The sequence below is a fragment of the Protopterus annectens genome, chromosome 17.part0 (genome assembly GCF_019279795.1).
Source record: "Protopterus annectens isolate FY-2018-M chromosome 17.part0, PAN1.0, whole genome shotgun sequence".
NCBI lineage: Eukaryota > Metazoa > Chordata > Ceratodontiformes > Protopteridae > Protopterus > Protopterus annectens.
Genome location: NC_056751.1, coordinates 826,208,546 through 826,232,491, shown reverse-complemented (window position 1 = coordinate 826,232,491; position 23,946 = coordinate 826,208,546). Strand labels below are relative to the sequence as shown.

The 23,946-nt window shown below is 39.5% G+C and overlaps 1 protein-coding gene across 1 annotated transcript in view; it reads left to right on the top strand.

Annotated features, from left to right (window-relative positions):
• Positions 1-543: 543 nt before the first annotated feature.
• ZNF143 (zinc finger protein 143) overlaps positions 544-23,946 on the top strand; it is a 752,158-nt gene continuing 728,755 nt past the window's right edge. Inside the window, exon 1 of the mRNA XM_044059280.1 lies at positions 544-646. The gene's annotated coding sequence lies outside the window, so the exon portion shown is untranslated. The remainder of the gene's footprint in view (positions 647-23,946) is intronic.

Genomic DNA, 23,946 nt, shown 5'->3' with positions numbered 1-23,946 from the left:
AAAATACTTTTCAATACTATACGAAGCGCCTGATCAACTGCATAGAATCTATACGAACATTGTCTGCTGATAAAAAAAAACTACTACAAGAACAACCCGGAACAAACTAAACTCCAAATCTGTATTACAAGCACATTTATTCAATCAAGGCTGTATTACAAAATAAAAGGTTTGCCAACAGCAAATAACATATCGAGCCCATATGTCAAGAAGCTTACATAAGAGAGCACATTATTCCTGAATACCAAACCTGTAAACTACAAACTAAATTCTCCTTAGACATATAAATATTAGTGCAGAAAACCACAGTCAGAAAAAAAATGACTGCAGAAATATCCAATCAAAGCTCAACTGCGAATGTTAGCTTAGTTTAATCACATTCCCGGGCTAACCGTTCAAAACACTGAAAGCTGTGTGTCTCACAGAAGCTCATACTAGCCTTACTTTCTGAAGACTTACTCTCTACATTTGTCAAGCTTATATATCTCACCAATCAGCTCGACGAACCTCACCAATCATCCCGCCCCCAAACTCTCAGGTTCTGTCCTAGTACGTTTCTATACAGGTTCTGGGGTTTCTAGATCCAGGCCGTTTCCTGCCCTGATGCATGGTGGTCGGACGGAGGAATTGTTGGAAAATTTCAGAGGTTAGTATATAAATGTGTTTTTACCCAGTATGCCTTATTTCTAACAGCCATCTCCAGAAGGGAATCAATTCATGGAGAATCGACTAGACGTCTAATAAGGGATGTTTAGTATTTATTAGCGTAGGGATTGGGGTTTTAAACCAGTAAATAATGGTTTCAGACTCTTTACATTGGCGATTTGCTGCTTTGTAGATTTTCACTTTTCTCCTATGTACGTGATCAGCAAACGCGAGGCCTTTTGCAGCCTATAGGTTGTTATATTACTGAGGCCTAGTGTTTATAGTGTTGTGTTTTTAACTTTGTTAATTATATTCAGTGTGTTGAATTGAAATATGTTAAGTGTTATAACTTAAGGCTACCATGACTGAATTATTTATAACAAAATCAAACGATTAGGATTTCTGTGTGTGTGTGTCTTATTGAAACATGCTCCGAAGAGTGAACACTGAAGCCCTTGACTGTTTGCAGTTGTGTAAACTGTTCAGGTGCATTTCATATTTTTATAAATTGTCCGACTTGGTGATGAGCTGTCTGATTTATTTTTAATAATTACGTTTGATTTGCGGTCTCTCCATATTTATTTACCGTCAGTAATGCGACTCAAAGTAGGTGGATTGAAAATGAGAAGGTGAAAGTAAATCCCTTTTCACTGTTTATGAGCATGTTTAACTTCCGTTTTAGAGGACAACTACGCTGTAGGAATGGATCACTTGACGTCTGACTCGGACAGCTAAACCCTTATCTCCACTTGTATTCATCCCCAAGGAGATGCAGAAAAATCCATACATTGACACGTGTACATAAGTCTGACTTACTGACATTCATGTGTTGCTCAAGTTTCCACAGCGTACAACACCATTCTGGGCTGTCAAGAGTTTCATTGGCTTTGTCTTATTCATTGTACAGCACACAGTTCCGGAAACCTCCCTTTCTTGTATTTGATGAGTGAGCATCTGGAGTCAAGAAGCAGAGGACTCTTGATATCTCTAGCTGCGAGTGCGTGGATTAAACACTTTAACAGAAGCAAGTGGTTTAGGTCACTAGCTGGGAAAAAGAAGGGGGGGGGGGCTTATGGGGGTTGTATTAATAAAAGGGATTTGATGTATCTCCGTGTATGTAGGTATTGCACGTTACACACACTCGCACGTGTGTTTCTTGCATAACTACATATTTCATGTATACCATGTATGTACGTACCTGCTCTGCATCAAGCTCAGGTGATGTCTGCAACGCATCCTGCTAACAAGTGTGTGTATCTATAATTATACATGTGAATGTACATGCCACACTGTCACTTTTAGTATTGTTTTGTCTTGATAGTAGTATGTCAGTTTGTTTTTGGCTGTTTGTTGGAATTTCTTTTGTGTAGAGTTGCATGCCCTCCTTGTGCTCATGTGGGTTTTGTACTTGGGTCTTCTCCCACATCCTGAAGACCTGCCATAGGAAGATAAGTGACTAAACCATTCATAGGTGTGTGTTTTCAGATACTGAAGAAAGGCTTTACACTGTGCTTCTGTTTTGTATTAGTCTTTTAAACTCTGGATGGCTTTCTCAAAGCAACTATTAATAACCCTTTCATTCTCAGTAAAGGGATGACAAGTGTCCTTATAATGATATTGTGGGAGCCCAGAGTCCATTGGAGAGAGCGAGAGAAACTTCATCTGGCAAACAGTCTCATCCATGTGACAGCTTCCTAAATGATAGTGCTAACAAAGATACAAGAACATTATTACTGCTTAGGAGATATTTAAAAAAAAAAAAAAATAAATAAATAAATGCTTCTACCAGTTGTAAAGCATTATGGGAAACTAGACTTGTGTAAACTAGGGTAGGGCAGTGAACGAGTTGGGACTATTTACAGGGTTTGATATGGAGGAGTGTTAAAAGTAGAGAGTTTTGTATTGTCTTGTAATGCATTTTATGCAGTGGGCACACAGATTGGGTGGAAAACTGTCTCCCTAATTGTTGACAGGCTACTGCGTTAGGGGGGAAAATGCATGTATGGTTTGACATTGTGGGCAGTGATGTTAATATTGTATGCCCCCCTCCAAACTAAGGATTCCATTTCCATATTCTAAATCCCCTTTCTTAGCTGATTAGGTAATGCTTCCTCAGTTCCACTTCTCTTAAAACCAAACCCCACCTTAGCATTCAAAAATGTGTTTAGTAAACCCTGTCCATACACTGCTTATCTAATACATAACATGCATTATTGGTAGACATGTCCATGGCCACCCAGTAATAATTAAATGTAATAGCTTTTGTTACCGCTCTGAACACATTTCTGCATACGTAAAAGTAGGGTAATTCTCAACTGTCTTTTTTCCTCGTATTTTTGTTCTGTTCCTTGTAATAAAAATGCAGTTTCTTTGCAAATCATTAATGACTGTATTTAGTAAATGAGATGTTTGAGCTCCAGACTGTCTTTCAGAAAATGCAAAGCCTGCTAATTTGGTGACCACCTAGGTCACCAAGACCAGTGTTTAAAATCTGCTCCTGATTTTTGGGCCTTAATTCCTCTTTGTTTTTGCCCTTAATTATTGTACTAAGACTGAGAGATGTCAAAAAATAGTAACTGTCGCACTGCAGAAAATAATTGTAACTGTGTAAGGGTCTGCCAACCCTTAACTCCCTGCTTTTGTATGAATGTTAGAAGGTTGTGTCGTAATGGTTCTGTACATTTGTATGACTTAATTTTTAGCTGCTCTTTTATTTTTATTGCTGTCAATATCTGAATGGTAGTGAAATTTTCCTTAGTCTGGGACTGCCATTTGTGAAACTTAATACCTGAAACCGCACCGTAACTTGCACGAAAGTATGTTTTGGTGCTCCTTTCTTTTTTAATTTTTCCCAAGTCTTTTGGGTTTCTAATACCATGATGGGAATGGGCCTCATTCCCAAGTCAAAGTATGATTAAAGTTCATGGAATTAGTATTGTTTCGGTGTTTGATGTTAGCAAGAAGTGCTGTTCACAGCTGCAATGTGTGCAGTAATGACGACTCCTGCAGTTCGTACGGATTTACATGCACTGGTAGTATAGCTAAGTACAACTGTAAAGTCTTTTTTTATAAGACCCGTTGCTCATACTACTGTTGGAACTGTCTGGGTGTCCTCCTTCCACATTGCCGATTTCTGCCTGGAAATCCTGTTATTTTATGATTGTCTCTCTAGGTAAGTCACTGTATGTAGGAATTTCCGTGATCAGTGCTACTTTAGTCTTCTTTCATGGATTACCATATCTTGTTTTCGAGCGTCTATTTTTTTTTTTTTTTTTAACTGTTGATAAAGGATGAATGCTTTGTGCCTCATGTTTCTAGTGTTTTTCAGCTACTTCAATATTATGTTTGACTGATCCCTGAAACCACACCCTAATCTGCACAAAAGTATGGTTTGATCCTCTGAGATGTTGCTTATGTTTTCTGTATTCTGAGTTATTTTAATACATTAAAATCTCTCGTGCTTGTCTTATTTTAATGTTTTACCACAAAATGACTTGCCATATCGATGTGATAATGTTTCAATATTTTCAGCGTCTTAGTCCATTTCAAGTCCTTTGTATGATACTATATATAAGGAAATGAGATTATTTTTAATTTCATATAAACAACCATGGCAATAGTGGTGAATGTAAAGTATCTTGCATATTCACTGGAATATATACACTTTGTGTGATTTATCTTGAGGTGCATTGCCCTCAGAGCTGCTCTAACCTGTTTGGAGTTACTGCACGTTTTAGTAAAGCTGTGTAGTCCTACATACTCAACAGACCTTCACTATTCTCTTCCTGAGCTGTTACTAAAAACAGGTAGCCATAACTGAAGAATTTGCAGGAGGCGTTCAGACTACTTTTATTTCCTGCATCTATTGCAGAAAGATGCACACTTTCTATTTTTATTTTTGAATGCTTGAGAAAATGGGTACAGCTTTTTGTTTTTGGATATTTTAAGCGTGAGACACAATTTTTGCACTGCTTTTTCTTCAATTCTGCTGTATTTCTTCATGATTTGTAACATTATAGTATACTGTCATCAAAACTAATTTTTGAGTAATTAGTAGTTATTGTGTTGTGTGTTAAAGAAAAAAAAGTAGAACAGTGACATCTAAAGGTGTAGCAGTTGTGCAAAAAAAAAAAAAAGACAAATGTATCACTATCTAGAAAATGTGCGCAGTCACCTGTAGTAATATTAACACACTCTCTGCAACAGAAGTAATAATGAAAATTTCCATCACATTGCAAACATGCTGAAGTAAGCAGGTCCTTTTAAAAAAATATACATTTTCGGTGAATAGTATTAGACCAAACAGCATTTTGAAAGAATGCATTCAACAGACTGACAGGTGTCGCATAATGCAGAGATGAAATCTTTTGCCAGATCATACAAAAGATAATCTTTTTTTAGTGAGTGGAGTTTTGATTTGAAAGCAAGAAAATGAAAGTGTTTTTTTAATAACAGTTAGTTATGTGGTGTTAAAGGAACATTGATGTGGCTTTTTGGGTGCTGCCAGAAAAGTCACATTCCACTGAGGCAATGTGTGTGTGTGAAAGGAGGGAAATTTAGTGTTTGCTATCATTTAGAAATATAACCAAGATAGAACAGATATTTTGACTTTCAAGTTAACTTTATTGTAAAATACTTGTTTATAGACTCAAAACAAATAGTGCACATTTTGTTGTATGGAAGTGAATACATTGTACATAAAATCAAAAGTACAGTTTGCCTCCAGAACATAATGAAAATTAGTGTTAATCTGCCTTTGAAACTGGTGTTAAAGAGCCATCTAATTCTGTTGCATACATATTTTCTTGTGTGATGGTTTGTATATTGTCTTACAGCTATATTTTACTGATGCTGTATTTTGTGTGAAGGTTGCATACATATTTTCTTGTGTGATGGTTTGTATATTGTGTTACAGCTATATTTTACTGATGCTGTATTTTGTGTGTGAAGGTTTTGTTTGAAAAGGGGTCAAGCTAGATCAGCCCACTTGTCCAGGTCATTAGACAGTAAATAAGTATAGATCTTGTTTCGCAGTTTAGCTGAGAGGGTTAATTCTGTGATAATTTATTGAGCTTTATCATGTGTCCTGGGTCTGATGCCATTGACTTGCACTTCCAGACTGTGTTACACTGAGATTGTTATTTAAGCAGAGGTTTAGGGTCACCACTGGAAAGGAACTCCTCCTGGTCTCTGTAAATTGATTTACTTCACAAAGACCTAAAATAAAACTAACAAAATAACTGATTTTAGCTGATGTTGGTTGCATTAGCACAGGTTTATGAATACAGTACACTTTTTGTCCTTTTGCTTGTTTTCACCTATGTGCTTATTGAAGAGTGGATGATGGCTTGTTTTTGATGAGCCTTCAGGATTGGGTAAAAAGCGTGTGCTGGAGGTCAGCAAGCCCTGCATTTTGTGTGTGTGGGTATAGTAAATGTATCATTGGTTGACTCTTGAGGTTTGCCTTAGAATGGATCAAGTGTTACCTTGAGGGTTTACAGTGTGAATGTGTATACTACCAAGTGTTTGTGTAATTATATATCTTTATATATGTAGAAGTATGTATAGGCGTGTGTGTGTGGTAATGTATTTTTTTGTGTAATGTGTAGGTATGTATGTATAAACAGTTTGTGTAACTGGTTCAGGGTTAGGGTATGTATTTAATTTGTGTATACATGTGAGTGTGTTAGGGTAAGATGTGGCTGTTCTTGGTGAGTGCCTGAGCTGCCTTGTAATGTATTTTTTTTCTGTGTGTTCTGTTGTCTCTCTAATGAATGTTTCATTTGTTTTTGGGCAATTTTTTTGTGCTGACCATAAAATCATATAAACATGCACGGTGTCTGTGATTGCACACGTTTACACTTGTATAAATGTGAAATGTTGTACTTATTATAACTTGGGTTTCTGCTAACTGGACCCTTCTGGTAAAACAGATTTACAGTAGATCATAGAAGCATGCTCCAAAGCTTCAAGATTTGTTAATAAATTGGATAAAGTAAAGCCAATCATTAGCGGACCGGAGTTCCGCTGTGGCGACCCCTAACTGGGAAAAGCCGAAAGACACAAACCATAGTAATGAAAAAGTAAGGTGAAAAAAAACTAAATTTCAGGAAGATTTTTTTCAATGTATTGAAGACTCTACTTACACATTCTGGTATCTCATTAGTGATATTTAATGTCACCAGAAAGAATAATGGTGGTCATCTTTGTATGTTTTCCATTAAATGCATTTGCCAGTTGACAACATTGCTATGTGCAGAGGGTAAAAAAATGTTACTGGAATGTTCCAGTGAGGGTAAGCATTTCCACGTTGCAAGTACTGCTTCATTAGATGTGTGTGGTAGTCACTTTTAAAAATTTACAACTTCATGTGGATTTTCTCAGTATTTTAATGCCTGCATCTTGGGGTACGCACTGCTAACTGATTACATTTTAGTAGGCACATGACTGAATAACCCCACTAAAAGTAATGGGGTGCATTAATTACTGTGTGCGTCTCCCAAAATGTCTTCATGAGGATCAACATACTTGATGGGTGAGTAGTGAGCTGAAGGAATTTTTTTAAAATTGAGTTAAATAACGAGATATGCTTTTTAAATGTATAACACCAGCCAGATTCACACTTTTTTTGTTCAAATATTTTTATTAAATTTAAACATAAAATATTACAGGCATTCTAATGTAAGTTTTGATTAGATAACTATATATAATATTTACACTTGGCCCAATATGAGAATTTTTCACAAGAAATAAATAAAACTTTTCATTTACCAATATACATTCAAAATATTTAAAAAAAAAATGTGAAAATTATAGAGAATGTGTTGAGAACTTTGGTCCAAGGATTCAGTCCATTTCCTGGGGAAAATAGTTTCCTTGGCTTTAATTTCTGTGGATGTTGATCCTTCCTGTAATGAAAGGAACTCTTCAATGGTGGGTGGTGTAGATGATTTCCATTTTCTTCCCACTGCTAGAATTGTCAAGAGGAGATAAAAATTGTTTCTCTTCATGATATTCATGCCATTTACATTCATTATAATTAGGGGATTGGATGAAATGAATCTGAGAATAAAGCTTGACAAAATTTAGCCATCACTACCCAATACTTAATTTTATTACAGTCATAAATGTGTTCCCAATCGGCTGGACATGCCATAGAACATGTCCAGCAAACAATAATACTAGATGATTGTATGTAGCAACTTTGTTGGGAGTGTAGAAAGCTCTGTGTAAGAATTTCCACATAAAGATTTTCCACATTTGGCGATTGGAAGTTAGTTTCACAGAGAATAGTAGATTGGATTTGGCTTCTGGAGACAAGTTTAAAATTTGATATTTATCAATAAATTTCCAAAATTTGTTTGGGTATAGTTCATAGGTTTGTACTAGGCTATCAGCCCTAGGGCCTATACAAGCCTAGCCATAACACTTCCCTGGCTATTTCTTCCCACACTATTTACTTCCCTGGACCCCTGTCTAGCCGGGTGACTGACGTGAACCCCGGGGTGAATTTCCTTTCTCCCGTCCAATCGTCAAGGTTCCTTTTGAAGAGGGCCAAAGAGGCACTCTGCTTGACATGTATGGGCAATCTATTCCAGAGTCTGGGGAGTCTCTGGGTCAGGAACCTACTCCTCCAGCATGTTTTGTTTATTGTGATAAGGTTTAGATCCCTGGAGCGTGTGGCTCTGAGGGATTGGGATTTCTTGAAGTGTAGCATGTCCAACAGCTCTGGGTTTGACATGGCTTTGTATGTTAAGCAGAGATCGCCTCTGAGTAGACTATATGCAACAGAGTATAGCTGGAGCTTGTTAAGGCGGTCAGCGTAGGGCATCTGCTTTAGTGAGGTATTTCTGCGGCCTTTCCAGTTGTTGCAGATGCCTTGAGAGGTACATACCAAACTGGGTGTTGTATTCTATAATGGGTCTAATGAGGGATGAGTACAGTGGGACAATGACCTCCTTTTTTCTGGATGAAAAGCCCTTAGTGATGAGGTGTGCCACACAGAAGGATTTCCTGACTGTTGTGGCGATGTGGTTATCGAAGGTGAGACCACTGTCTACCTCTGTCCAAGTCTCTTATCACACTTTCGGTGTTTAGTGTACTGCCACCTATATGGTAATTCACGGATACATGTTTTCTCCCCAAAAGGGATAACTATACATTTCTTGGCATTGAGCTTGAGCCCATGGCTCTGGCACCAAGCATCTGTTTCTGTAAGGCCCTTTTGTAGAGTATCCATATAATTTGGGGATTCAGTAATGGCTCCCAGTTTGCAGTCATCTGTGAACTTTGTTAGCTAGAGTCCCTTAGTGTTGGCCTGTACTTCAGCGAAGTAGATGCCAAACAAGAGTGGTCCCAGGACTGAACCCTGAGGTACTCCACTTGTCTGGAGCTGGATTTGGAGTCGGCTACTTTTACAGTGTGGGTTCTGTCAGTAAGCCAGTTAGCAACCCATTGGGTGATGTAGGGATTAATGCCCAGCTTAGTAAGTTTATGATTCCAGAGTGGGGGATGGTGTCAAATCCCTTGGCAAGGTCTAGATAGGCTGTGTGGACCACCTTACCCTTGTCAGTCAGGTTCAGGAGACAAGATCGGCCCTTCACGAACCCAAACTGGGTGGGGTCCAGTGTTTGAAGGTTGCCAATGTCTTTGTTTATAAGTTCCATGATAATACGCTCCATGGCCTTGCAGATAAGGCTTGGCAGACTGATGGGACGGTAGTTTCCAGGATCCAAGGTGGATCCCCCCTTGTGGAGTGGGATAATTGTAGTTCTGCGACACTCAGTGGGCACAAAACCTGAGGTGAGGCTATGATTAAACATGACACTTAGGTGAGGTGCCAGTTCATATTGTAGTTCATGTAGTACACAGCCCGGGATGTCATCTGGTCTCTGGTCCCATGGATGCGGTATTCTTAGCTTTGGAGAGTGTGTTTTTACCTGTGTGACCGTTATTACTGGAATTTGGCAATCTTTCGGTATTGAGATGGCCATTTGGGGGGTGAAGTTGGCACTGAACCGATCTGCCAGGATATTGGCAATATCCCGGGGATCGGTATAATTATTGCCATTCTGTTTTAGCTCAGAGCAGATCTGAGCATTGCCGTTTAGATTCTTGACATAGTTATAGAATGCCTTGTGGTTGTCTTTGGAATCTTTGGCAATTTTATTTTCATAACTAGCTTTGGAGGATTTTATGAGGGATCTCAGTTTCTTACTGAGGCTGGTAAGGGAGTTTTTTTTGCATCCTGGGATTTTCCTCTTTTCTGCAACTTCTTTTTGTTGTAAAGTTTGTTTATGGCAGGGGACCACCAGATTGGCTTCCTTTTTTTGGATTAGAGCATCTTGCATGAGTGGATGTGCTCGTACAGTGCTTTAGTGTAATATTCAGCAGTTTAACTTTCAGTTCCAGTCTGCATGGGTGTCATGAAGTTTGTCGCTTCTGACTTGAGTTGCATGAAGTTGGCTTTGGAGAAGTTTTTTTTATGGAGGTTTCCTTACTGAGGGGTGGTGGTGGGATGTGGATGTCAAGGGTAATTAGCTTATGATCAGACCTGACTAACGAGGGGGTAACCATAGGTGCGGAGCATCGATTTCCCATGTTGGTAATGACCAGGTCTAGGATATTGGAGCCCCTGGTGGGACTATGGATTTGTTGATCTAGGGTGTTGGAATTTATGAATTCCAAGAACCGTTGGGCAAAGGTGTTGGTACATGAGTAGTTTTCCCAGTTAATGGCAGGGTAGTTAAAATCACCCAGTATTAGGGTGTTTGGTTCTATCTTAATATTTTCCAGTATGTTTAGAAAGGTGTAGTGAGAATCTTGGGTTATGGTGGGGGATCTGTAGCAAGCTACAATTTGGATTGCAGTCTTGCCTAGTGTTAGTTGCACCTGGAGAATTTCAGACGCATTGTGTTGGGCAACTAGCCTGCTGGTGTGAATATCCTTGGTGAATATTGACACTCCTCCACCTTTAGTGTTTCGGTCCTGGTTTGGTGGCTGAAAAGTGTGGTAAGAGTTGTAGCCTGGTATTGGAGGGGTGCTCTCTGGAGCCTTGAACCAGGTCTCAGTTACTGCACAAGTATCTATGTTCTCCATTTTTAGGAGTGCCTCGAGAGAGTGCATTTTGAGGTTTAGACCTAGCATTGAGTAGCATTATCTTCAGATTTTACATGCTTGTACCTGTTGCAGTGGTGGTTTTGTTTTTTGAACTTTGCCTAAAAAAGGCACTATAGGGGTGGTAAGAGCCTTGGCCAGTAACCTGAATTCCAGGGGCGACAGGTGCAACAGGTGCAGGCCATCTCTGGCAAAGCATCATGGTCTGTCGATCATGTCGTCCCAGGCAGACTGATACTGGATCCCCTTTGCATGACACCAGAAGCTTAGCCAATTGAAGTCAATCGTTTTGTCCTTGTATTGTATCATTCTGGGCGAAGGCAGGATGCTACTCAGGGCTAGGGTCATAGCTGCCTGGGCCCCATGATCCGAGAGCTCTTCCATGTCTCATTCCATGTAGTCCAGGGAGGTACGTCTCAAGTCATTCACTCCAACATGGGCAATGACAGAGTCATATTTGTACTTGTTGTGGAGTGCATGTGTTATGTGGTGGATCCTGGCACCCAATAGGAAGCTGACTGTAATTTTCTCCTTTGTTCAACCTGGTGAGTGGGACATCAGTGTGCCGGACTATAGAGTCACCTGTGACTAAAGTGTTAGGTACATTGTCTTGCCTTAGGGGCTGTTGCTGGGTGACACACTGGTGTTGTGAACTATGTGACACTTTGGTTGTGATTGGTGTTTGCGTTTCAGCTTCAGAGGTCCTTGTTGCTTGGGCAGGTTACAGTTAAGGGCCTCTGCATATGTGGATTTAGTGTTGCTATATGTGGGTGTTGGTGGTGTGGGTTTAGAAGGGCTATGTGTTGCTTGAGGTGTAGTGCGGGTTAACCTTCTTCTCTTGACTGTACAATCTTGGGTGGAGAGAGCTTTGCTTCCATTTTGGCTATGTAAGTGCATCTCTCACTGGTTGTAGTGTTGGGTGGTAGGAGGAGAGGGCTGTCTGTGTACATGAGGCAGTTGCATAGCCCCAGTATGCCCAGATTCACCAGGTGGACAGGAGAAATCGATGGAAGCTGACCTTTGGACATGCCTGGTTTGGTGCTTTTTTTTGTAAAGTACAGGAGCTGTTTTCCCTTACTGTAGCAAGGTACTTTGCAGTTATAGGCTGTTTAGTGCCTACTATTAATTTCTCCTTATTAACAAGGAGAGTTGAGTGATTGTATCAGTTTAAGGCTTCCTAGTGCTTTCCAGCAGGTATTAGAGAAAGTGCTAGTCACAGGGATACTTAAAGGTAAGATGAAAAAAATGCACACTGTAGTGTGCACTAGAGAAGTTAGATGTGAAAGTAGGTAACTTAAGTTTTACCTGTTTAAAAAGTTAAGGTTTAGTGGAGAATTACTATTTTTAAAACAGCAAGATGATGGATTGAAAGGGGTGGTCACTTTTGTATTCTGGTACTATGGAATACAGTAGGATGGCCAATAAATTTAAATAGTTGAAGGGGAGGGATTTCAAAAATGATGTTTTTGTGATTACTCGCACAAGCCAGTGAAAGTAGAGAGGAAATGAGATGTATGGTCAGATTAACATAAGAGGCAGGCAACTAGAAAGACAGTTGTATTTAACAAGACAACTGTAACTGGGTGGGAAAACTGCCTGTCTCGGAAGAGAGAGAGCTGTGGTCTCTCTTGAAGTTTTAATATGCTGTTAAAGCAGAATGCAAGTAAAACACAAGGTAAAGAAAACAAACCACAGTATTCAAAGTATAGAAAGGCAATAAAGTAATACAAAAAATAAAAGCAAACTAACCTTTCCTTCACAGCAAAGTATAGCAGAGTCTGTATGAGCCTTTCTGGCAAAGCCAGTTAATGGCTAATTTGAGAAAAGCTTCAATATAGGAATCAAGATCTGGAACGTTTATTCCCCCTAGTTCCCAGGATCTAATGTGATGATAAAGGGCAATACTATTCCTTTTTGGAAACCATAAAAATTTTAATAAGATTTTGTTAGTCAATATCGTTTTATTTGGAAACATAGGAATGGCTTGGGCAATATAATTTATCTTTGGGAGTAAGGTCATCTTTATTGTAGTCCTGGCATCAAATTTTAAAAGCAATTTGTTCCATTTTTTCTATTGGTGATTGTATAGTAGATAAAGTATTTGTTTAATTTGTGGTTAAGGTTGTATTTATGTTATCACACAAGGTTATTCCTAAATTTATGGATGGTACTAATGTGCCAGTTGCGTGATTTGTGGTAAGATGTGTCTTATGTTTTCTATTTAATATCATATATCCAGCTTTTTTTTTTTTTTTTACTTAAACCTGAATTAAGATAGAATTTAGCAGTTTGTAAGTCTAATTCTTTGAGAGATTCTTCTAAAACTCTCGAAGTTAGAAGAATGTCATCTGCAAAGAGGATGATTTTAGAGTTGAATTGTCCATGTATTTCAATACCAATTATTTTTGGAGCTTGACTGATAGATAGTATTGCAAATTTCAATAGCTAAGGCAAATAAGATAGGAGACCAAAGGAACTAAACAGGGATGCCCTTTGTGATTATTATGGCTTCCGAAGTAAATGGTCCAAGTTTTACATAAGCAAGGTTGTTATTATATAAACTGTTTATTTATCAAATGTATAAATTGAGAGGTGAAGTCAAACATTTCTAGTGATTTAAAAAGAAAGTCCCACTGTAATGTGTCAAACCCCTTTTTCAATGTCAAGGGCAATTAAGAGCCTCTTGGTTATCTCTATTTAACATCCATAAGAGTGAGAATCCTTTGGATGTTGTCATGTTTGTCTGTTGTAAATGAAGCCTGTTTGGTGGTCTCGTATGATGTTCAAGGATTTCTTGATCCTGTTTACTAAGATGTATGTAAAGATTTTATAATCATTGTTAAGAAGTGAAATAGGTCTCCACTTTATGTAGTTCACACAGTTTTTATTTTCCTTTAGAATAGGAGTAATTAAAGCATCTCCAAGAGGGTGGAACAAAATACTGAGTGAATTACATTTAGAGCATTATGAAGTAAAGTTAAGGCAGGTGTTGGTAGTATATATTTCATTTACAATTCCATCTATTCTGGGAGCTTTATTACTTTGTTTAATTTTATCAACTATCTCTTTTTTAATGAAATTTGTTGCAAGTCTAATTTTATTTTATCTTGTAATTTGCTTATATTAGATACGTTTATATCTATATCTGTAGAATTTGTGTTCAGAGGATCACTGGTTTGAAGATCAGAATAATGTTTAAAAGCATCAAGAATATCACTAATATCTGAGACTGTTCTGATGCTTTTTACCCTCATGTATAATTTTTGTGATACTATTTTCAGTGGATTTTTTTTTTTTACTCCTTGATAAGTTATGTATATGTTTTTGAGAGTATGAGTTAATTTTCAGTTTTTCTAAAGCTAAATTGGTCTTGTGTTAATATTTCATTATATTTTTTATTTAGCTGGTCTATTTTTTCTTTGTGGATGTATCAGTGGAATCATCTGTTAATATCAATTAATTGTTTTTGCAGATTCATGTCTTGACTGAGAGCTGTCCTCATCAAATGCAGTAGCATGATGTTAACATGAAAGACATTTCTTTGGGTCTTGATGCAGAGAAAGCATTTGGCCTTGTAAACTGGGATTGTACGAGTAGGGCAATGGAAGCATTTACCTTCCCTGATACAATAATAAGGTTAATTAGGATGATATATGAGGGATTAGAGACAAAAATTAAAAGTGGGAGGATTCTTAAGTTCTGTCTGAAAAGAGAAACCAGGCAGGGATGTCCTCTTCCCCCTTTTATTTGCATTATTTTTAGAGCCCTTGGCTAATTAAGTAAGGGACTCAGAAATTCGAGGTAGGTATGGTAATCAAAAAAAGCTGGCTTTATTTGCAGACTGTACTACTATCTACTTGATAAAACCAGAAAAGAACAAGTAAATATTCTGAGACAATGACAACTCTTTTTGGGATATAAAATTAATGAAGACAAAACAAATGCTGTAAACTATGAATTTGTTCAACAATACTCATATTTAGGGGGACATGATAAAATGAAGTATTTAGGAGTATGGCATGATTATGGAAGCTAAAACTGTGGGAAGAGACAAAACATAATACAAAAACGGAGACCGTGGAAGCCCTTGTTTATGACTAGGAACATGTATGCAGTGAAAATGTTTAGTTCCTTTTAGTTTTATTATACATGTTGGGCATATTTTTATCAACCAGAGAAGAAGTTGTGGACAGTAATTGTAGTTGAAGGATTTTATCTTGAGAGGGGAAGAGGGCAGTGGTCAAGTGGGATAAGTTCCTTCCAATAGAACAAGGTGGTTTAGGATTACTTGATCAGAAGGTATATTTTACAGTTACAAGGTTAAGGCTGATAAACACAATTAAAGCTGTAATTCGGAGCGGAAATGGGTGATATTGTTGAAGTGGCGGAATTCAAGAAAATACGGAAAGAGTTGGATTTTGGATGCAGATCCTTGAGTAACTGCTGTACAGAATATCATAGTTCTAAAGTATCAGAAAATATTGTAAGAATTAGGCCAACATGGGAATGGAGATAGGAGACTCTGCTAATATGAATGACTGAAATTAGTAGTACAGGTAATAGAGGGGGCTGGAATTTACTAGAGAGAACTGGCAAAGGAGCCAGTGTTTTGGGAAAATAACTTGCGACAGGTAATAGAATGGGAAAAAAGTCAAAAAGACATTTGGACTGCACTCTAGAGTCTGCCTATATTCAAATATCAGTCCCTCATAAGCAAAGAGAAAGGAATAACGGAATACCAAGTAAAAAACCTGCTGTGGTAGAGTTCTCAATCAGGAGGTTAGAAAATAGTGTGGGGGGGAGTGGATAAGCATATCACAAAGAAACAATGAGAGGACTTTTGTATATTTCCCAAATATGCAGTAAAGTCTAGAATATTTAGGATTTTTGCTTGGAAATGTTTGCCTAAGTAGGTTAACACTCCAAGCAGACTCGAGAGATTTTTTTCCTTGGGTAGATGGCAAATGTTGAGGTGTGTTTGGAAAGAAGAGGTAACTGGAAACATATGTTTTGGAAGTGTAATTACTTGGCAGACATCAAAAAGTCCCTACAGAGAAATACTGGATGAGAAAATGGGTGTAACCAAGGAAATTATTTTTAAGCTGAGATGCAGGATCTCAATGGCCTAGACATATTAAGGCCTTGTTAAGTTTAGTTTTGGTGGCTGTCAAAAAAGATAAGTCTAAACCAACTATATTTGAAGTAGTGAATATCGTAACGGTGATAAAATAACTGAAAGTTGGATCTTTAGAAAAGGGTAGGAGCAAATTACAGAGAGAAAAAAAAATGAAAGTGTGGTAACAGTCCATGCAGAATGCTTTAGAGGAGGAGGAATGAGTTTTAAGAGAAGATAGGAATTGATCAGTTTTGTAATGTTGGATTGATCGCTGTACAAAAGAATATATGTGCTACATAATGTTTGTAACTGAATGTGTGTGTGTGTGTGTGTGTGTGTGTGTATATATATATATATATATATATATATATATATATTTGTATAATGTATTTATATGGATAGTGTGTTTTTGCATATTATGTGTGTGTATATATCTGAATATTATACACACGTGCATACATATATGTATACAGACATAGATGTTATGTGCATGTAAGATTGAAATGGCAAAACAGTGAATAGTCACAAACCTGAAACATACATCGAAAATTCAGCTGCGGATGTTACAGATAATTTATTTATTTTTTTAAACCTTGTATCTTTTGAACACAGTGAAGATCAGGAAATTCACCCTTTCCCCACTCTAGTGCGATTTTGGAGTTGGTGCCTATAATATACAGGGAGTGTGGTGGGTAACCCCCTGCAAAAAACATAAGGTTTTGAAGATAAGTAGAATATCACTTTGTTTTATTGAAAGTTTAGTAAGTCGAGATGTGGGTCTTGTATGGTGCAGATGTCCACGTACATCGCAGTGTAGTTTAAAGGCATAGGTTTTTATTTGTGTGTTTACTGATGGATGTGAAAGTGAAGCTGCGGTGGAGCAGCAGTAGTGTTGTCGCCTCACAGCAAGAGGTTCTCTCGTTGGATTCTCGGCTGGAGTGCCTTTTGTGTGGAGTCTGCATGTCCTCCCCACGGTAGAGTGGCGTTCGAAAGACATGCATGAAATGGGTGTGCCTTCGTTGAAGGTTGGCGTTGAGCTGGTACCTCAAAAATCTACTGCCAATCATTAGTGGACCGGAGTTCCGCTGTGGCGACCCCTAACCGGAAAAAGCCGAAAGAAAAACAAAAACTGATGAATGTGAAAACATGATGGATTAAATGTTTGTGTTTTGATGTATGTTTCAGGTTTGTGACCATTCACTGTTTTGCCTTTTCGATGCTCTCGTATCAATCTTGTGGTAATTTGATCTACTGAAGTAGATTGTGTTTATGTATACGTGTGTGTATGTATATACATATATGTTTTCACTGATTTAGTAAAGGTGAACAACATGAAAGTTGCATTTCTTGATGAATACAAGCAAAATGTACAGTGGATGTAAAAAGTGGACACCCCTCCCCCTGTTAAAATGGCAGGTTTTTGTGATATAAAAAATAAGACCACAATAAATCATTTTAAAACTTTTCCCACCTTTAATATTACCTATAACCTGTACAATTCAATTGAAAAACAAATCTGTTAGGGAGGAAGATATAAAAAAGTTCAATAAGCTGGTTGCATTGCAGTGTGCACACCCTTACACTAATACTTTTTTGAAGCACCTTTTTAATTACAGCATTCAGTCTCCTTGGGTAGGAGTCTGTCAGCATGGCACATCATGACTTGGCAATATTTGCCCACACTTCCTTGGAAAAGCGCTGCAAATCTGAGATTGCATCTCTTTTGCACACCCCACAGATTTTCTTTTGGATTTAGGTCTGGCTGGGCCATTCCAATAACTTTAATTTTCTTCTGGTGAAGCCATTCTTTTGTTGATTTAGATGTATGCTTGGGATCATTGTCACGTTGAAAGGTAAAGGTCCTCTTCATCTTCAGTTTTCTAGCAGATGCCTGAAGGTTTGGGGCCAAAAGTGAGTGGCATTTGGAACTGTTCATAATTCCCCTCCACCTTGGCTAAAGCCCCAGTTCCAGCTGAAGAAAAGTAATCCCAAAACATGATACTGCCATCATCATGCTTTGCATCACCAAAAGAAAACCATCCCATGGTGAAGTGTTTTTGCGCCAAATGTACCTTTTGGAATTGTGGCCAAAAAGTTCAACCTTGGTTTCATCAGACCATAACACATTTTCCTACATGCTTCTGGGAGACTTGATGTATTTTGCAAATTTTAACTGAGCCTGGTTGTTTTTCTGTGTAAGAAAGGGCTTCCGTCTCACAACTCTACCCCATAGTCCAGACATATGGAGAATACGGGAGATTGTCACATGTAGTACACAACCAGTACTTGCCAGAAATTCCTGCAGCTCCTTGTGCTCTCTTGGCAACCTCCCTGACCAGTTTTCGTCTTATCAATATTGGAGGGATGTCCAGTTCTTTGCAACGTCACTGTTGTCCCATATTTTCTCCACTTTTTGATGACTGTCTTCACTGTGTTCCATGGTATATCCAGTGCTGTGGAAATTTTTGTACCCTTCTCCTGGCTGATACCTTTCAACAATGAGATCCCTTTTGCTTTGTAAGCAGTCTATGAACCATGGCTTTTGCTGTAGCAGGCAACTGAGTAAATGTCAGGAAAGTCCTAGTAGGAGAGCTTAACCTTATTTGGGGTTAATCAGAGTCTCTCTAATTGATGGTAGGTGTATACCCGAGAAGACTGAATGCTGTAATTAAATCAAAAGGTGCTTCAATAAAGTATTAGTTTAAGGATGTGCACACTTCTGCAACCAAGTTATTTTTTTTATATTTTTCCGTAACAGATTTGTTCTTCAATTGAATTGTACAGGCTATAGGTTACATTAAAGGTGGGAAAAGTTTTGAAATGATTTATTGTAGTCTCATTTTTTTTTATATCACAAAAACCTGGCATACAGGGGTGTGTACGTACACTTTTTATATCCACTGTAACTGTGTAATGTATGCCTACTGACCTTGGAATAGGGTACGTGTTGGAGTAGAAGTTACATACTTTTGATGTACCTGGTTAGTGAGAAGAGAGTCTGCACCAAGAGCAAGGTATAAAACAGTGTGCTAGTGCAGTGTTTATTTATTTACCTGCTCTTTCTATAAAATCTAGTGAAGTGAAGATGAGATTAAGGAGTTTGACAAATTGGTGTGACAGAGCATGTTTTAATAGTATATGTATATCTCCAGTTGGAGTATATGGCAGCAGAAAAGTTATGGATCCGCTAATATACATTAGTTTTTGTGGAAACGGGCAGAGACAGAAGCTGGTGTGAGATAAGGTGATTGGGAACATGATGGAAAATGTGGGTAATGGAATGCTAGTGAGAGTAGGATTTTGATAGAGAATAATGGAGATGTTGACATTCGGGAGATAGAGTGGATACAGTAGAGGGCGTAGAATACTGAATTAATGGAAGTGAGAGGCAGAGGTGGATACAAGGTGTAAAATCGGCCACGTATAGAGAATGTGGACTGGAAAAGTAGATGGAGGCCTGATCTGTTTAATCAGGTCAAGTAACCATTACTGTAGTAAAGACTAGGTTGAGACTTTAGCTGTTTTGAAACCTTGTTTGGTGTCCGGGTCTTAAGACACAAGAACTTCAGTTATTTTGATATGTGGTAGTACCAGTCCCTTTGACATTTTGTAGATATTTTGGTTTGAATTGAAGAAGAAGAAATTGAGAAAAGTGGTCGTGGGGAGGCGCTTGTGTGCATTTGTTGGCATATTAAGTGTGGTGTGTCACTGTCATTTTGGTGAGATTTAGATGGGGAGATTTGGCCATATGCGCTTGTTCATAGGTAGGTACTAGGCTGTTGGCCCTGGGCCTATATAAGCTAAGCCAAGTTCCCTGGCTTTTGCCACCCAAGAAAGTTATTCTTCTGGGCCTCTATCTAGCAGAGCCACAGAAGTGATCCCTGGGGTGAATTTTTCCTATTTGTCGTCAAATTGTCGAGATTTTTCTTGGAGGGCTAATGAAGAGCTTTGCTTGACATGAATGGGTAGTCTGTTCTAGAGCATGGGAAGTGTCTGGGACAGGAATCTATCCCTCCAGCATGTTATGTTTATTGTGGTGGGAAGGTTTAGGTCCCTGGACCACGTGGCAAGTGTAGCATGTCCAACAGATCTGGGTTTGACATCGCTTTGTATGTTAGGCAGAGGTTGCCTCTGAGTAGGCGATAAGCGACAGAGTGGAGCTGGAGTTTTATGAGACTGTTTGCATATGGCATCTGTTTGAGGCTGGTAATCCTCTTAGTGAGGTATTTCTGTGGCCTTTCTAGCTGTAGATGTCTTGCGAGGTCTATGCCAAACGGGCCGTTGTACTCTAGAATGGGTCTGATGAGGGAGGAATAGAGAGGAACAGTGACCTCTCTTTTTTTTTTTCCTGTTGGTGAACCCCTTTGTGACGAGGTATGCCATGTAGAAGGGTTTCCTGTCTACTGTGGTGATGTGATTATCAAAGGAGAGACTACTGTCCACCCTGTGTTCCAAGGTCTCTTATCACACTTTCGTGTTTAGTAGGCTACCGCCTATGTGGTAGTTCATAGGTACAGTGTTTTCCCAAAGGGGATGACGGTGCACTTCTTGGCATTGAGCTTGAGGCCATGACTTTGATACCAAGCATCAGTCTCAGTGAGACCCCTTTGTAGAATGTCCACATCATTAGGCGATTCTGTTATGGCACCTAGTTTTCAGTCACCTGACCTGCTCTATTAGCGTGGACTTCTGAGAAGTAGATGCCAAACAGGAGAGGACCCAGGACTGAGCCCTGTGGTACTCCACTTGTCACCGGTCTGAAGTTGGATTTGGAGTCTGCTACTTTCACTGTGTGGGTTCTGTCAGTGAGCCAGTTGGCCACCCATCTTGTGACTTAGGGATTTATGCTCAATGCCCAGTGTAGTGAGTTTATAATTCCAGAGTTGGGGATGGTGCCAAAAGCCTTGGCGAGGTCAAGATAGGCAGTGTGTACTGCCTTACCCTCGTCCACGGCTTTGGTGACTGCTTCAAAGAAGTCGGTCAGGTTTAGGAGACATGACCTACCTTTTACAAACCCAAACTGAGTGGGGTCCAGTGTTTGGAGGTAATCTATGTCCTTGTTTATAAGCTCCAAGATGACATGTTCCATGGCTTTGCAGGCCAGGCTCAGCAGCCTAATGGGGTGGTAGTTCCCGGGGTCCGTGGTGGCACCACCTTTATGGATTGGGATAACCATCGCTGTGCGCCATTCAGTAGGCACAAAGCCTGAAGTGAGGCTATGATTGAACATGGTACTTAGGTGGTGTGCCACTTTGTTCTGTAGTTTGTGCAGAATGCAGCCTGGGATGTTGTCTGGTCCCATGGATGCTGTGTTCTTGGCTTTAGAGAGTGCAGTCTTTACTTGTGTGGCCGTGATTACAGAGACTTTACATTCGTCCGGTATAGTGATGGTTCCTTTGGGGGAGGGGGGAATTGGCACTGAACCCATCTGCCAGGATGTTGGCAATATCAGTTGGTTCTGTATATCTATTGCCATTGTGCTGTAGCTCAGAGCAGATCTGATTGTTGACATAGCTGTAGAATGCTTTGTGGTCGTCTTTAGAATCCAGTGGCGATTTTTATTTTTGTAACTAGCTTTGGAGGATTTTGAGGGATCTCCGCTTCTTACTGAGGCTGACCAGGGTGTTCCTGCAATCATGGGATTTTACTCTCTTTTGCAACAAATCAGGAGATTTTACTCTCTTGCAACAGTTTCTTCTGTTGTAGAGTTTGTTTATGGCAGGGGACCACCAGATTGGCTTCCCTTTTTTTTTTTTTTTTTGAGGATAGTGTCTTGGTTCTGTTGTGGATGGCACGATCCATGCACTCGTGATGTGCTTATACAGTGCATTTGTATATGATTCAGCAGTCCTACTTCTATTTTCTGTCTGGGTGTCATGAAGCTTGCCACTTCTGTCTTAAGAAGCATGAAGTTGGCTTTGGAGAAGTTTTTTAAGGTTTCCTTGGTGGGGGTGGGATATTGGTGTCTAGGGTGATTAGCTTGTGGTCGGATCTGACCAGTGAGGAGTTGACCTCTGGTGTGGTACATCAGTTGCCTGTATTGGTAATGACTGTGTCCAGGATATTGCTGCCTCTGGTGGGGGTATGGACAAGCTGATCCAGGGTGTTGGAATTTATGAATTCTAGAAAGCATTGAGCAAATGAGTTAGTACATGAGTAGTTTTCTCAGTTGATGGGGTAGTTGAAATCGCCCATTATGAGGGTATTGGGCTGTATAGAAACGTGGAGTGGGCATCCTGGGGCATGGCAGGGGATCTGTAACAAGCTACAGCCTGGATTGCAGTCTTGTCCAGTGTTTGTTGCACTTTGATAATTTTGGATGCATGATGAGCAACTGGCATGGAGGTGTGGATATCCTTAATGAATATGAACATGCCTCTTCATTTAGTGTTTCGGTCCAGGTTAGGTGGCAGAAAGGAGTGGTATGAGTTATAGCCTGGTAATGCAGGGGTGCTCTTTGAATCCTTGAACCAGGTCTCAGTCACTGTACAGATGTCGATGTTCTCCATTTTAAGGAGTGCCTCAAGTGATTGCATTTTGAGGTTTAGACTTCTAGCACTGAGTAGCATTAACCTCAGATTTTGCTTGCTTATACCTGCTATGGTGGTGAATTTGTCGTTTGAATCTTGCCTAAAAAAGGCACTCTAGGGGTGGCAAGAGCCTTAGCCAGTATCCGTAATCCCAGGGGTGAGAGGTGAAGGCCATCTCTGGCAAAGCATCGTGGTCTGTCTATCATGTTGTTAGAGGCAGACAGACACTGGATCCCCTAAGAATGACACCAGAAGCTTAGCCAATTGTTGAAGTCAATCATTGTGTCCTTGTATTGTGGTATCATTCTGGGCGATGGCAGGATGCTACTCTGAGCTAGGGTCATACCTGCTGAGAGCTCTGCCATGCCTCTTTTCATGTAGTCCAGAGGTACATCTCAGATCATTCACACCACCATGGACAATGACAGTCATATTTTTACTTGTTGTGGAGTGACCCGAGTGCTTGCATTATGTGGTGGATCCTGTCACCCGATAGTCAGCTGACAGTAACTTTCTCCTTGTTTAGCCTGGTGAGTGGGACATCAATGTGCCTGACTATAGTCTCCTATGAGTAGTGTGTTGGGTACATTGTTTTGCCTTATGGGCTGAGGTTGAGTGGCGCACTGTGTTGGGGGGTGGTGGTTGCTTGCGTTTCAGCTTTGGAGGTCTCTGGGCAGATTTTTGAGAGCCTCTGCAAACTGTGTGTTTTGTGTTGTGTGGGTTTAGGTGGTGTAGGTTTTGATGGACTATGTGTTGAGTGTAGTGTGGTGCAGGTGCGTACCTTCTCCTCTTGACGGTTTAGTACAGTCTTGGCTGGAGAGAGCTTGGCTTCCAGTTTGGCTATATAAGTGCATCTCACAGGTTGTAGTGTTGGGTGATAGGAGGAGAGGGTTGTCAGTGTACTTGAGGCAATTGCTACATTGCCCCAAGATGCCCAGATTCATGAGGTAGTTAGGGGAAAATACCAGGAGCTGACCCTTAGTCGTGCCTGGGTAGGTGCTTATTAATTTAAGTACTAAAAACTCTCTTCCTCCTAACAAGTGGGGAAAGTTGAGTGCTGCAGAAATTTGTAGATTTAGTGCTTGCAATGAGTTTTGAACGTGCTGAGTACAAGGAAACAATTTTGAGTGCTAAAACTAGAAAACTGACTAGTTCTAAGGGAAAATTAGAAGAGCAGACTTTTTCTGGCACTGGGAATAGTTTAACGGCGCTGTGCAAAACCGCACAAACACTGGTTCTTAAACGGAAAGATGAAAGGAATAGAAGTAGCCCAAAATGGCCAATAAAACTACAGATTCTGAGCTGAAACCACTCCTCCAGTGACAGGCTGCTCAAAGCTCACCACTCTCACTGATGAACAGAGAAGCTTCCTTCTATCTTAAGGGCTGGGCAACATAAACTACAAAACAGCCCAGAATTCAGCAAAATCTGAAAACTGGACTCTACTGGTTATAGAAAGGTAGGAAACAAGTAAAGAGAGAGGATTTTTTTTTTTAAAAATTAAAATGGATGCAGTAAAACATCTTTAAAGCAGAGAAA